We start from the raw sequence: 5,362 nt of genomic DNA, 5'->3' as shown, positions 1-5,362 counted from the left end.
CAACAACTTCATTACCCTTTGACTTTAGCCTCTCCAAAAAGTCATTATAATTATTCATTGAAACCCCATCATTTACTACTTCGCATCTTGTAATGAGAATTTCCATACGAATCATTGGGAATTAGCAATCAGTATTTTGAAATCTCGCAGCATGTCTACGCCAACAGTTATATGTGTATATATAACGTATATCTTCTGGACTTAATTTTAATGTGAAGATTATGAAAAACACTTCGAACTACGAATTGGTTCTCCGAAAATGGAAAAATACTGATGAAGCAGCAAAAAAAAAAAACTATAAACGACCTTAACAGTAAAAGTTTGATGATAATGAATAGGTGTGCTGGCAAAGCGCAGAAAAAGAGAAGTCTTGGAACTGGAAAACGGATTGAGCAAAGTAGGAAGGAGGCTGTGAACAAATTACAAAGACTGAACCTGACTTCAAAGGATCCAAATAATTCAGTATCTGCTGAAGTCATTAACGAATACCTTGCTCCTGACTCTAAACCCCTGCGGACAATATTCTTCATCATCCTCTGATATTAGAAATTCTAAAATATCATCATATCTTTCATTATAAATATCCTCCATATTTCTGAAGATATTTTCTTAATTTTTCTTATTTGAAATCATTTACCTCTTCGCGCTATTTGTATTACATCATAAAAGAAACTATTTTAGTTTCTAAATTCTGAAACATTCAAGTTTAAGATAGGAATATTTTGAAGTAGTGTTGGGAACTGAAGCATGAATTAGTATAATATAATGACACTTGATCAATGTGATTATATTACAGTAAGTCATGCTGAGTTTCTAAATGGAACGTGATGATTCACAGATCATAACATCATCATGTGCCATGTTATACGACTCTTGTATTCTATTCTTCTAAAATATCAAGAAAATATTTCTTGATGATTTGGCCTTTTCCAAGGTATTTTAGTAATTTGACAAGTCAAGATCGTGCCATCACAATTTCCTTCCAAGAACATTAACAATGTTTTCATTTCGAAATTCATATCTGTGAATTCTGAACCATTATAAGCGGTGCTTAATCGCAAGAAGAAGAAACGAAAGGACAAAACTCCGAAATAGAAATTGGGGTATAAATTGCAGCAAATAAAAGAGAGCATTAACTGTGAATGATAATGATTATAGAAGACAGAAGCAGAGACTTTGAAATATAAGGGAACATATAAAGCCCAACGACAAACCAGAAATTATAAACCATATATATCGATGCATATAGCAATATAAAGACACGGGAGAACTAGGAACACTATAAATCCAAGAGTATAGTAGAAGTAAATAGATTCTTCCAGCGGTAGATGAAAAAAAGAAGAATGACCGATATGAAAGTTAGAAGTATATCGAGAATCAGAACTGGATGGAGCATATTGATGAATACTTTAAAATATGAGTTGATGGGGAAAGAATAGAAGGTGATGAAACATGACTAGGAACTTAGAAATCAACAGATTTAACTCACACAATGGCAGAATAAGTGAATCAAACCCTCTAGTGAATAGGTTAAGTTTTTTTTGATTAATTTAGTCAAACCACAACTAAATCAAGTGTGATTAGATCAACACCTAGAGCTATTATTCATCACCTGGGTGATTTGGACTGAGAGAGAATCGAAGGAGCTCACTAGATCTAAGTGTGTGTAATAAATGAGAGGCTTAACCTAAAATGAAGAACATAAGACTTTATATACCCCTGCTGTTGACACACCCATACGATTCATTCATCACACGTACGAGTTGGCTTCATCAACCGTACGGGTGATCACTCACTCGTGTCTTATCATTTAGGTTGTAATTGTGACTTAGCTCAGCATCAACCATGCGTATGAGCCTGTCAGCCGTACTAGTGAGGCTTCACTCGTACGTCTGACTAAGTCTAACATAGTCAAACATCTAAATCTCGTTCCTGCAGTTCCTGTAACCACATACAAATACGGATAGGATAATAACGAGCAATCATGGTGGCCTGTAAACTGTTGTATCTGCAATGGACGTGGGTAGATGTCTAGGGACTTGCATAAAATGCATCAACAGATGGTGTGAGTTGTAAGGAAACGAAGGAGGTGAATTTATAAGAAAATCTCCGACAGAACAATTAAAATGGATGATCGCATTTAAAGCGGATCCTAATTCCCTTGATTACCGGGGAGTCAAATCTTATTAAGAAGATTTTCTTCAAATCTCTTAAAATCTGGGAATCAATCATATCTACGTCAAATGATAAGATGAATCTACACTTACTCATTTCACTCTTCTATGTTAGCTTCATTCGTACTCTTCATATAAATGGATTGTTTATCCAAATTATTCGCTGATGATAAAACTCTAATTTTCAGCCCGTATGCATCATGAAAACATACTTATTATCATTCACGACCTTTCCACTCAAATTTCGAGACGAAATTTCTTTAACGGGTAGGTACTGTGACAACCCGGAAATTTCAAACCAAATTTAAACTTTAATCTTTATATGATTCCGACATGATAAGCAATATTTGTTAAGTTAAATTTCAAGAATTTTAAACTATGTTCATACATTCATTCAACCTCGACCAAGTTCCAACGATTCACGAACCATTAAACGAATATGATTATATATGTATATGTGTATATATATTATAACTTGAAACGTAAACAAAATATTAGATTAAATACTTTATATGATTGTATCTGTTTCAAAATGTTTATCAATGGAATTAGAAGATAAGATCAAATGATTGAATTATCAGATATATTAAATTATGATTACAAGTCTCTGTTGAAAGGCCCACGTTGATTTGAGAAATCTTTTCATTTTAACAATATTCGGAAAATGGTAAAGTGATTTATAAATATGAACAAATTGTTAATCATTGAGAACTAGACAAAGGATAGTGGAAGATTGAATCTCATAAAGACTCGATTGATCTATTTAGTTTCAAACGTACAAAAACGTTTTCAGTTTAAAAAGAACTTTATTATTAAAATGTATATAACTTTTATAAATATCTAGAACCACTTTTGACAACTCATTACTTAACTAGTATGATAAAGATAACAATATTTATATTTTATTTTATTAAATATATATAACGATTTAAATTAATATTATATATATTTATACGCGTATTATACGTACATAGTTTTATAATTTTACTATACTTAAACTTTACCTTTACTTTATTTTTACTTTACTTTAACTTTAATAATTCATACTTTAATAATTCACTTTAATAATTCATACTTTAATAATTCACTTTAATAATTCATACTTTAATAATTCACTTTAATAATTCATACTTTAATAATTCACTTTAATAATTCATACTTTAATAATTCACTTTAATAATTCAAAAATCTATTATAAATAGAATTCAATAGGTTTCATTATTTCATAGAAACTTGAAAATAGTTTTCTCTAAACTCTCTCAATCGATTTACATATATATATTTACTCCGTATTATCTCAAGATATTATTAGTATACATAAAATATTACGACGGAGTGCTGTCCGAGTGATTTCGAAGTTGTTTTTTAGAGTGGGATAGGATTAAGGAAATGATGGGTTATAGCTATGGAGGTGATTGAGTATGGTTCATGGGTATGCTCGTGATGTTAATATAGTGTTTTTCATCTCCGTTGCGTTTACGTACCTTTCCTGCAATATTGAATCTCAATATTGATATGTGAGTACTCATAATTTAATTTTTACATACTAATAGTGTATCCCTGACTAGTGCTCGAGTATATAGGATTATGCATGCTTGTACTTTTGATATTGCCATTAGATAGGTTATGTTGATTCCTGAATTAGTTACATATACGATTGAGATAAGGTATAAGATATGCATGTCGTTGGAAAGCTAGCGAAAAATAGTTGAATTTTGGTTTAAGAATCACTTGAATCCAAGTAACGGTTAGAAAGTTATGAAATAAACAAATTGCATAATTAATTTCGTAATTAAAATTGCTGATGATAATTAGTGAACTAATTTTCTGGGTTATAAAAAGTGGTTATTTGGATTCTACTCGTCGAGTAGATGAATTTTCATATAAAGCACGTCTCGTTTCGTTGAACGGTTGTCAAGTTATGGACAAAAAAAGTTTTGCAAATTTTGATGAAATGTCGAAATGGGAACTGAAATTCTCGCTGATCTGCGTTGTTTCATATATAAAAAAAATACCACTGAATTCTTTGCTGTAAGGTCTAATAAACGACTCTGGCCGTTTGTCAATTCGAGTCTCGACGATTTTTCTAAAAATCATCAAAGTTGACGGTTTGGTCACATTTTAAAATTCTAAAAAGAGCTGAAACTTTTTTATTTAAAAATGTCAGTTTTGTATCAGTTGTCATGGTCGGCCTGATATGTGTTTACTCTTGCCAAAAATCATGTTATATCTTTGTGGTAACGAGAATTTGCAGGCTTTGACCGTTTGTCAATACGAGCTTTGAGGAATTTTCTAAAAATCTCCAAAGTAGGCTACTCGGTCACTTTTGTAAATTTATTAAAGCTGAAAAATTAACTTTGAAACGCCGAAAACGCGTTGGCAACTACGAGTTGTCTAGGTTTAGTTTATTTCTGTAATATTTATGCTTAATCTTTTTGGTAATGTGTAACTTTTATCTTTGGCCGTTTATCTATCGGAGTTCCGATAATTTTTCTAAAAATTGCTGAAGTGGCCCGTTTAGTCATGTTTGACCGAAAATCATTTTTGTATAAGTTATTATATATTTGCATGCGACCTCATTTTTACTTTGACCTTTGACTTTTGACTTTAACCTTTGACTTTTGACTTTGAACTTTGACTTTTCCTGTTAACTTTTCAGTTAACTTTTTGTGTTGATTTTCTCTAAAAAAAAAAAAAACCTAAAATACTATTTTATGATTATGAAACCATTTGTGTTACGTTGTTTCACACGTCACCTTTTACTAGAATCTTAATTGAGCATGAGTAATATAACATGTTACTATACTGTAGAGTCAGACTCGAGCTATAGGATAGGATTACACTATGACCTGACCTAAATTGCTATACAAATATTGACCCACATATAAATATATATAATTAATATAGGTTCGTGAATCCGAGGCCAACCTTGCACTTGTTCAATGACGTTATATGTATTTTTACTACAAAATACAGTATCGTGAGTTTCATTTGCCTTTTTACCCTTTATATTTTTGGGACTGAGAATACATGCGCTTTTATAAATGTTTGACGAAATAGACACAAGTAATTGAAACTACATTCTATGGTTGAATTATCGAAATCGAATATGCCCCTTTTTATTAAAGTCTGGTAATCTAAGAATTAGGGAACAGACACCCTAATTGACGCGAATCCTAAAGATAGAT

This window comes from Rutidosis leptorrhynchoides, chromosome 4 (genome assembly GCF_046630445.1).
Source record: "Rutidosis leptorrhynchoides isolate AG116_Rl617_1_P2 chromosome 4, CSIRO_AGI_Rlap_v1, whole genome shotgun sequence".
NCBI classification, from domain to species: Eukaryota; Viridiplantae; Streptophyta; class Magnoliopsida; order Asterales; family Asteraceae; genus Rutidosis; species Rutidosis leptorrhynchoides.
The sequence above is the reverse complement of the archived record's forward strand: the minus strand, read 5'-3'. Positions refer to the sequence as shown.